This window comes from Macaca thibetana, chromosome 8 (assembly GCF_024542745.1).
Source record: "Macaca thibetana thibetana isolate TM-01 chromosome 8, ASM2454274v1, whole genome shotgun sequence".
Classification (NCBI taxonomy): Eukaryota; Metazoa; Chordata; class Mammalia; order Primates; family Cercopithecidae; genus Macaca; species Macaca thibetana.
This window is the reverse complement of record NC_065585.1, coordinates 134924944-134935375: the sequence shown is the minus strand read 5'-3', so window position 1 is coordinate 134935375 and position 10432 is coordinate 134924944. Positions and strand designations below refer to the sequence as shown.

General features: G+C 39.5%; 1 long non-coding RNA gene across 2 annotated transcripts; it reads right to left on the bottom strand.

The window, feature by feature from the left end:
- Positions 1-1642: 1642 nt before the first annotated feature.
- Positions 1643-9907, bottom strand: LOC126961117 (uncharacterized). Of its 2 annotated transcripts, XR_007728183.1 has the most exons (4): positions 9827-9860; positions 6903-7028; positions 4353-4502; positions 1643-2018 (listed from the first exon to the last, which is right to left on the bottom strand). It is a non-coding gene; the product is annotated as an uncharacterized LOC126961117 (long non-coding RNA). The 2 variants fall into 2 exon arrangements; XR_007728184.1 differs by lacking the exon at positions 6903-7028 and having other exon boundaries at positions 1655-2018; positions 9827-9907.
- Positions 9908-10432: the final 525 nt, after the last annotated feature.

The following is a 10432-nucleotide window of genomic DNA, read 5'->3' as shown; positions in this document are numbered from 1 at the left end:
AGAGACATTTGTTGGATTTACAGTTCCATGTGGCTGGAGAGGCCTCACAATCATGGCAGAAGGTGAAAGGCATGTCTTACATGGTAGCAGACAAGAGAAGAGAGCTTGTGTAGGGAAACTCCCCTTTTTAAAGCCATCAGATCTCATGAAACTTATTCACTATCAGGAGAACAGCACAAGAAAGACGTGCCCCATGATTCAATTACCTCCCACTGGGTCCCTCCCACAACACATGGGAATTCAAGATGATATTTGGGTGGGGACACAGCCAAACCATATCACCCTTTATAGACAAACCCTTCCTATGACACTGAAACCACGACAGCCACTGATCTGGTTTCAGAGCCTACAGTTTTGCATTTAGTGTCATAGAAATAGGGTCATGCAATCTGTAGCCTTTATGTCTGGCTTCCTTAATTCAGCAACAGGTCTTTAACATTCATCCATGTTATTTTATGCATAAATCATTTATTCCTTTTTGCTGCTACATAGTCTTTCATTACAGGATGTACTAAAGTCAATTCACTGGTCAAGAGACAGCTGTGTCGCTTACAATTTGAGGCAATTATTGATAGAACTGCTATAAACATTTGCATACATGTTTTCAGTTTGAACATACATTTTCATTCCTCTATGATAAATACCCTTGTGAGGGATTGTTGAGTCATTAGGTAAGCGTATATTTTACTTTACAAGGAACTGCCAAACTGTCTTCCAGAGTAGCCATACTATTTTGCATTCCCATCAGTGGCGATTGAGAGTTCAGTTTGGTACAATAAAGGAAGCTGCTAAGAGAAAAGATTATTAAGAAATTGCTTTTGTACTGTTTCAAAATGGGAGAAATTTAAGTTACTGCCGAATATTGGACTTTCCAGTCTAATCAGCAGTCGTCCGCTGTAAAATTTGATCTTATCTACGCTGAAAACAATTCCTTGGGTTCTAAGAAAATAGTCCTAAAGAAATCTTGATATTTGGAAAGGTGCCTTTGGACAGAAGAAAATAATCACTGCCTCTCTAAATCTTGATCCTCTGTAAATCAATGAGTTGATTTCAGTAATGTCTGAGTTCTGATTCTATGTGTTAATGCCTAAGGGCCAAGTTAAATATTTCTGTAGAAGGCCAACTTATTTTCCTAGCTGTTTAATAATCAACCTGGATCCATCACTTGATGCCCAAGAGTCGTTAAGGGTCAAGGATACAGCAAGTGAGAACAACATCTCTGTGAGAGCTGAGTGTGGTAGCTCACTCTTGTAATCCCAGCACTTTGGATGGGAGAAGCCCTTGAAGTCAGTCTGGCAACACAGCGAGATCCTGTCTCTACAAAGAAATTTTTATTAGCCAGGCATGGTGGCGCATGACCGTTGTCCCAGCTCCTAGGGAGGTTGAGGTGGGAGAATCGCTTGAGCCCAGTAGTCTGAGGTTGCAATGAGCCATGATCGTGCCACTGCACTCCAGCCTGGGAGACAAAGTGAGACCCTGTCTTCAAAATGAAAACAAAAATAAAACCTTTGTGACTTTTTAACTTATAGCCAACACACACACACACACACACACACACACACACACACACACACACACCCTTCATCCAAAATTCCATAGATTCACAGACATATGAACAGCATACAGGTGTCTTAGAGAATACCCATGTCAGTGGTTAGAGGGAAAGAAACTGAAATCTAGGAAAAGAAAGGGCTTATCCAAAATCAATCAGGGAGTTAGTGGTGTGACCAAATCCAGATTTTACATTATCCTGCCTCTGGTTCAATGGCCTAAAAGTTAAGCTTGTTATCAGAAAGAGGGTCCACATGGGTGGTGATGCCTTTATTAAGCAGAAGTCAGGGGCTGTGGTTCTCTTGGGCTACCCTGAGGCCCCTCCAGCTGTTGCAGCTACAACCTACAGCAGTGTTTGTACCGGCTTTTGCACTGTGCAGGCAGGATAGAGCAACCGTGGGTTTTTTGGTGCCTGCAGACACCACCCATGTGTTCACATTCATGGAATCTATCCTTTCTCTCATATCCTATAAGGGAAGAAGGGGAAAGAAACAAAAAAGTGAAATTATGTTTTAAAAAAGTTACTAGAATTCATCTTGTTTAGCACATGATAGTCCACAGGGCAAAACTGACTCTGCTTCTGTTGGTATGACGTGTGAACTTAGGACAGTTTTTACATCTCTAAATTATTTTTAAAAATTCAAAACCAAATTTTTGGTGATACATGAAAATTATATGAAACTCAAATTTCAGTGTCCATAAGTAAAGTTCTAGGTGACGACAGCCATGCTCACTTATTTACACATTATCTATGGCTGCTTTCACTGTATACAGGCAGAGATGAGTTGTTATGACAGAGATCACATGGTCCATAAAGCCCAAAGAATTCATTACCTAGTCCTTTACAGGAAAAGCTCACTGACTGCTATAGTAGTCTCTTCTGACTGTGCCACAAGGCTAGAAATATAAAATTCACTTCGCTCCACATGCTCTCCATAAAAGCTTTCTAAAGTGCCTGCCTTCTTCTTGACATGGCAAAACTTTACAAGTATTGAGTGCAAATTAGTCAATAAGTATTTAATGAAGAGATAACTAGATTGATGTCCTGAGTATTCTGATTCCTGAATGCGGTGCCTTCCATATTCTGTGAAGTGTGAGTTCTTTCATAGTTTGTGATCCTTTCAATGCCAAAGCCAAGACATGGAGTAGGCACCTGCCTTCCTGTGCTCAGTGAGCTAGGTTGGAAAGAGAATGACATAACATCCAGGAGGTTGAGCTTAGTCCTACAGAGAGCAGGTCTAGAGAGCCAGAGAGAGAATGACCAACAACCATAAGAAAAAAGTGAGTATGAAGTGTTTCCGTTAGAGTTTACGTCTCTTAAAGGCATGGCATTGTGATGGAAAGCATACTCAACTAGGATTAGGAATCTTGGTTTCTAATTCCTGATCCATCCACCACAACTATAGTTATTGGCAGCCAGGTTTTGCTATGTGAGTCACAGACGCTCCTAATCTCTCATAAGAAGAGAAGGATACATGTATAGATACAGGTATATATTCATATCTGAATCTACATCCATATCTATAGCTATGTATCTGTCTATCATCTATGTAATCTATCCTTTATCATCTATATTCTATTAACCATCTGTCTGTCTATCTATCTATCTATCTATCTATCTATCTATCTATCTATCTAATTATCTATCTATGTCATCTATCATCAATCATCTATCTATCACAATCAGGCTGTTAGGCTATTTACCAAATAGATCTGGCTATTTTCCTGACACAAAGTAGGATTGCCTCCCTACCTTTGAGACTTACTTGGGTAACAAATTTTGAGCAGAAGTGATGTGTCCTTTCAGGGCTGAAGCCCTTACCTGCAAGTGTAAGAACCTCAGAGCTCTTTCCTTTGCAGTGGCCAACAGTAGTCAAGGTGGTGGCTGCTCCACCAGGGGGAGCTGAGCAACTACAGTGAGCAGTGCAGCCCTGTGGCCATGATGCATTTGTACCAGAAGTGGGAATTAAATCTTTGCTCTTTTAGGATACCAAGATTTGAACGTTGTTTTCACCACATCGTTACCTGGCCCATGCTAACATATGCAGAAGATTGCCAGGAAAATGTGAGACCTCTAGTTAAATTTGAATATCAGATAAACAATGAATAATCTTGTAGTATAAGCTTGTCCCAAGTGTTGCATGGGACACACCCATATTTAAAACTGTTCGTTTTTGTATATAATTTAATAAGTAAATCTATTTTCAGGTACTGTTGAGTATTTGGTAAGAGGGTAATCTTGGGAATCAAACCAACTTAAGCTTGAATCTAGGCTTCACCATATACAATCCTTGTGACTTTGGACAAATGATGCCATTTTTTTAGACTCATAAGACAGGGCTAAAAAATACCTGCCCCAGAAATATTGTTATGAGGAGTACGTGGGAGATAATATGTGAAAACACAACACATCTTTGCTGTGATGTCTGGTAAAGAGAAAGTGGTCAGCATTATTTGTTGTTAGTATTAGTGTTGTTGTTGCCATTGTTTTGATTCACATGGAAATGGTTTGTAAGCTGTGATGACTACTATTAATGTTATCTATCACAATTGTTAGTTAAGTCTGGTATCTATTGCAACAACTAGATTAAGGTAATCTTGGGAAAAAATTTTAAATTTCTTTAAGCTTCTCTCTCCTGATTTGTAAAATGAAATTTGTTGTACATGCTGGGCTTTTTCTCAGCTATGGGGCTGTTCAGTTACTCCATATTTCAGTGCATCGTTGGCTGATGAATTAATTTGGCCCATGTCAGCTCCAAGGGCATCCACCTCATCATCCTCCAGGTGGACTCATAGCTTACCTGAGGCTGTTTGTATTAGACATCCAAGAAGGATAAACAGAAGGAACAGCAGTCTCATGATGGGAAATGAGTGGTCAGGATTATACGATGACCTCACAGCCCGAAGGTAGCTCTTTCTCCAGTGTACATTAATTGACGAGGACAAGTGATCTGGGAATGAGTTTGAATTCAGTTGGGAAACTAACACAGGAATAGAAAACCAAATATTGCATGTTCTCACTTATAAATGAGAGCTAAGCACTGAGCAGACATGGACAAATATGGGAATTATAGACACTGTGAACTACTAGAGGGTGGAAGGAGGAGTTGGGTTAAAAAATTACCTCTCTGGTATTATGTACACTACCAGGGTAATGAGATCCATACTCCAAAGCACAGCATAATGCAATATTGCCATGTAGCAAATCTGTGCATGTACCTACTGTACCTAAAACAAATTGAAATTTTAAAAAATGAACATACAGCAAATAAATGGGCCTTTTTTGAAATATTTTTGAGTAACTAATACTTAAATCCAAGAAGCAGCATTTTATTGCACTTTTGTTTCATTTTAGCCAATTTCTGCATATGTGGCTAAGCACACCACAAGGGCGTGATGCAAAAATGACAAAAGAGATATGCTGAGCTACCTGCAAATGCCTTTCAGAAATAAAATAAAGCATCCCTTAGTGATGATGCTTCTTCTCAAGAGCAAATGAATCCACTTAAAGTAAATCACTGCAAAATTTAAAAAGAAGAAGAAGAAGAAAGAAGAAGAAGAAGAACAAAGAACAACAACAACAACAACAACAACAACAACAACAACAACAGTCAACCAGAGAGAAAAAGCTTGCATTCCTGATTCAAATGTTCAAATTACGCATGGGTGTAACCTTAGAATGTTCCATCTATGAACTCGTGATTTCAGATCCAGGTCTCCTGTTCAAATAGAAGGGCTTCCGAGTAATTTTGCATTTTCTGGTGGATTTTCATTTCTGCTTATGGTTCTGAGGTTTGGTGCCTTTTTTCCCTCAGAATAAATTATTATACAATAGTGATTTTGAGTATCCATCCATTTATTCATCTATCCTCATTCTTTTCATATCCCTGCATCTGTCAGCTTTCCCTTTGGAAATACAAAGAAAACCACCCTTTAAAAAAATTGTGTTTTTTCCATTCTATAAAAAAGTTTATTTTTAATGCCAGACCATGTAAGGGCAGCTATTTTAAAATAGCATTTCGATTAAAATTGAATTTTGAGTTAATGCACGATTACTTTCTGTCAACTGGCTGTTTCCACACATCTATGGATTAAATAAACTAATATTTAATACCATTGGCATTACATTATTTCAAGATCTGAAAGTGCTTCATGAATCATTAAGGAGAGGTGAAATTCTGTTTACAAATTTCAATAGCTTTTGGGGTACAGGAAGTTTTTTGTTACATGGATGGGATTATATAGTGGTGAATTCTGATATTTTAGTACACCGGTCACCTGAGTAGAGTACATTTTACCTAATGTGTAGTTTTGTATCCCTAGCCCTGCCTACCATCTGAGTCTCTAAAATCTATCATATCACTCTGCATGCCTTTTTGTATTCATAGCTTAGCTCCCACTTATAAATGAGAACATATAGTTTTTTGGAAAACCACCCATTTTAGAAGCTAAAAAAGGAGAAGAAATTCTGTAAATGGAAATTACCTTTTTTCCTTTGTCGAGTTCAATTTTTGATTTTTTTGTTGTTGTTGTTACCCAGTTAAAAGAGATAATTCTAGGCAGACTCTGACCATGTCAAAGTCTTGCATAGATTACAACTAGGTGACCCATTAGCGGCTAAAGGATTTCTTAATCCATGTAGTACAATGCATTCTTATGGTAAAGGAATTAAACAGCAGAAAGTATACAAGGTAAAGCACTGAAATTCTTCCTTGTCTCTTTCCCCTGCACATCTGTGTTGCTTTATATTATTTCTACATCTCTCTCCTTCTCCACACTGTGAGCTTCTAAAGTAACAGGCACTGTCTGATTACCTTCCTTCCTCAGCCCCTGAGCAGTACCTAGCAGAGAGAAGGTTCTCACGTATTTGTTTAAACAAATGAGACTTGAGTGAAAGAATCAATACATAGATGAATACATTGATAGAGGGAGGAAGGAGGTAAGGAAATGCTGCGGCCTAAATGTTTGAATGTTTGTGTCTCCCCATTCATCTGTTGAAAGGCCAACCCCCAAGGTGGCGATATTAGGAGGTACGGGCTTTGCGGAGGTGATTAAGTCATGAAGCCAAAGCCCTTCTGATGGAATTGCTGCCCTTATAAAAAGAGGCCTGAAGGAGCTCGTTTGTACTTTTCACCGTGTGACAACACAGAGAAGGAAGCGGGCTCTCTCCAGACACCAGTGATGGTGTTCGATCTTGGACTTCCAGCCTCCAGAACTGTGAGAAGTAAACTTCTGTTCTTTATAAGCCACCCTGTTTATATTACTTTTCAATAGCATCCCAAATGGACTAAGGCAGAAAGGAAGGAAGAAAACAAGAAAGGAAAGCAGGGAGGAAACTCAGGGATACATACCTTTTGATGTCTCTAACAGTGGTTACCCTTCATTAATGATCAGTATGTGTTGAGAAGCCAAAAGACAGATTGTTGCTGAGACGTAGACATCAGAGAAATCAGCCAAGCTATGATGTAAGCTGTGGTCTTTGTGGAAATAGAGATTTTTTTTTTGTACCTAAGAGCAAAAGAGCTCTAAAACCAGATAACCCTTGTTTCAAAGTTTTGCTCTGTCATTCATTAACTAAGTGATCTTGTGCAAATAACTCAACCTTTCAAAGCTCCAGTGTCTCCTGTTTATTTGGTGATGGCTATAGTGCCAACCTCCTAGTCTTTATCTCAGAAAAAAAAAAAAAAAATCTTAGGGGGAGTCAATTGCTACCAAATACCTGTCCACACAGAAAGTTGTGTTTTATCTAGGATCACCACAAGAGTTTCAACCCCATCAAAAAGTGGGTGAAGGATATGAACAGACATTTCTCAAAAGAAGGCATTTATGCAGCCAAAAAACATATGAAAAAAGCTCACTATCACTTGTCATTAGAGAAATGTAAATCAAACTAAATTGTAAGAAGAACTTTTAAGTCAACTTCTGGATACCTGAAATCATACAAGATACTACTTTCCTCCATAAGGCCTGGAATGTCTCCAAAAAAATCGCTAAAATTTAAAACTTAATAAGGACAACTTTGCCTTTTAGGGTCCATAGAATTAGAGGCTGGTAGGGAAACTTTGGCCGTTTTGGGTGTGGGAGAAAGATGGTCTTAGATAAGACCTAAAATTGTAGGAACATACTGAATTTCACTTATTAAATGTTAGCATAACTTAAGTTTACAGAATTTAATAAAATAATGCTGAAACTCCTCTGTCACTCCAGTAAGAATGAACATTCTTGAACACCTATCACGTACCATGAATCTTGAAAGTGGTATCTTAGTTGATGTAACTTTTATAAGGGATAGGCATTTTCTCTGAGCAAGTCAGTGTAGGTTATACAAATAGTGATTGAGCTGGGATTTGAACTCTAGCCACAATCAAAACTTTTGCTTAATTTACAGTCTTTCTTGCTAAGAAAGAAAGATAATGTTTTTTGAATAAAGGAACACATCTCTGGTGAGATAAACCAGCTCTGTGTGTTTGACAGCAAAAGAGCTAGAGGTTTAGAGAATGAACAGGGTCGTGCATAAAAGGTTGTCTGACTTGCACTTTCCTAACAAAGGGGAAACTCTGCATCAGGTGGAGCATGGTGGGTCAAGTGGGTAAAGGCTAGTGCTCCCTAAGCAAGCTCACCAAATAATTTATAACCCAAACAGAAATACTTTTTAGGGGCCTATTATTGATGGTTATGCTTGAACAACAGACATAAACTGGGACTGCCCCCAGACAATCTGGATATATCGCTACCCTGTCCCTAAGGAAACTCCTTTGTTGGTAACCACCAATTTCTCTGCTGCAGGCTTAGTTAAAGCCTTGGAGTTGATCACTGTCTCTCCATTGTCCTCCCCGTCACCACCCTGGAAATTGTCAACAACACATTGACCAATCATAGGGGTCTCCTAGGACACAGAGATCATTGATGGCATAGGTTTAGCTTTCTAGCTCATTCCAGTTTTGTCTCTCGGCCAAAGATTATGGTAGGAAAAGACTTGAGAAAGAGTACCACCTTCTTCCACTGGGAAATCGTTCAGCAACTCAATTAGTATGCATTTCTGATTTTATGCTAAGGTTGAACACACTTTTACTTCTAACTACATACCATCCACAATCGCATCCTAAAAGAGACAGCATTGTCACGGTAAGCATTCTTCCGGGAGGAGATGCTGAGTGGGTTTTCCTGCTTACCCATTCTTGGGGGGTGTACAGATTCATCCGTCATCTCTTAGAAAATCCTCATCACACAAGGATAATGTCAAATTATTTTTGGAACAAGGTAAGGGTATCAGTGAACAATTTCTTTAATATTGTAGCCCATGTATCACCTCCTGGGTTGGGAGGGGGTCTGGTGAGGATGCTCTAATCTGCCTATCCTCAGTCTCTCTGGGCACAAGCAGCCTCCTCCAGCCCCCTCCTCAGCCTGCCATCGATCAAGTCTTCATTCTTGCTCCTCATTTACCTCTGTCCTTAGACAACTGCATGAAACTCTTAGTAAATGAACTAAGTATGTTTCTTACATTTTCCCTTGGTCCAGGGGAAAGGTAGAAATTAAATGTTTCCACTTTGAAATTTTCAATCAGTATTTGAACCTTTTACCACATAGAGATCTATTTTTGTTTAGTGATCCTGACCTGGAATAAAAGTAATGTTTCTGGTAAAATATTTTAAATAAATCACACAATTTAACACAGAGGCTGTGAGGATTTTGCCCCCTTGGCCTCAACAATAGGACTTTTGTGATAGTAATAATGATGATGATGATGAAAATGTCTTAGTCCTTTTGTGATACTATAACAAACTACCTTAGAATGAGTCATTTATAAACAATAGAAATGCGTCACTCACAGAGGCTGGGAAGTCCCAGATCAAGACCCTGGCAGATTTGGTGTCTGGTGAGAGCCCATTCCTTATAGAGGGTGGCTTCTAACTGGACCCTCACAAGATAGAAAGGGAAAGGGAGCTCTCTAGGACCTCTTTTACAAGGGTCTTAACTATTTGTGAAGGCTCTGCCCTCATGAACTAATCCCTTCCCAAAGGTTCCGCTTCTTAATATTATCGTATTGGGGATTAGATTTCAGCATGAATTTTGGGGGAGAGACACAAACACTCAAACCATGGCAAATAATGATAGTGATGATAATACTGATAATAATAATAATGCCACTAGAAAGTAAAGTGGAGGCTGAAAGCTGTTGTCTACATTCCTGTCTCCTACACTTGCACCCTGAAAGCAATCCTCTTTATTGCCTCCCACTCCTCTTTAACCCCAGTTGGTCCTACTGGAAACCCACCTTGCAGTTGGTTCCTCCACCCTCCACAGGCTGTGTGCTGTATGTCCCTTTGGGCAAGGACACCTGAGAGCAGCTTCCAGTGACCACATAATTAGGGGTCAGATCAATGGGCAGAGGCAGGGCTGAGTTAGGTCTTGCAGAAGGCATTATGACCCTAGTGACAGAAGTCAGGTTTGAGTGGCAGCGAGGGAAAGAAGTGTGGTAGGATGTGGGGACTGTGTAGGCACCCCTTTCATAGGGTTTCCCTTAAAAGCTGGGCAAACACAAAAGATGACAGCTCTTGTGTATCCAAGAAGTGTTTTTCTTTTAGTTCGTATAGATGCAGTAGAGGGGAATAAGAGATAGAGCAGGTGAGAGAAAGAATTGCTGGAGTCCTGATATGGTTTGGCTTGGTGTCTCCACCCAAATCTCATCTCCAATTGTAATTCCCATATGTCAAGGGAGGGATCTGGTGGGAGGTGATTAGATCATGGAGGCAGTTTCTCCCATGCTGTTCTTGTGATAGTGAGTGAGTTCTCATGAAATCTGATGGTTTAAAAAATGGTGCTTCCCTCTTCTCTGTCTCTTCTATGAGCCTTGGTCGTTTCTATGAAAAAAACATATTAA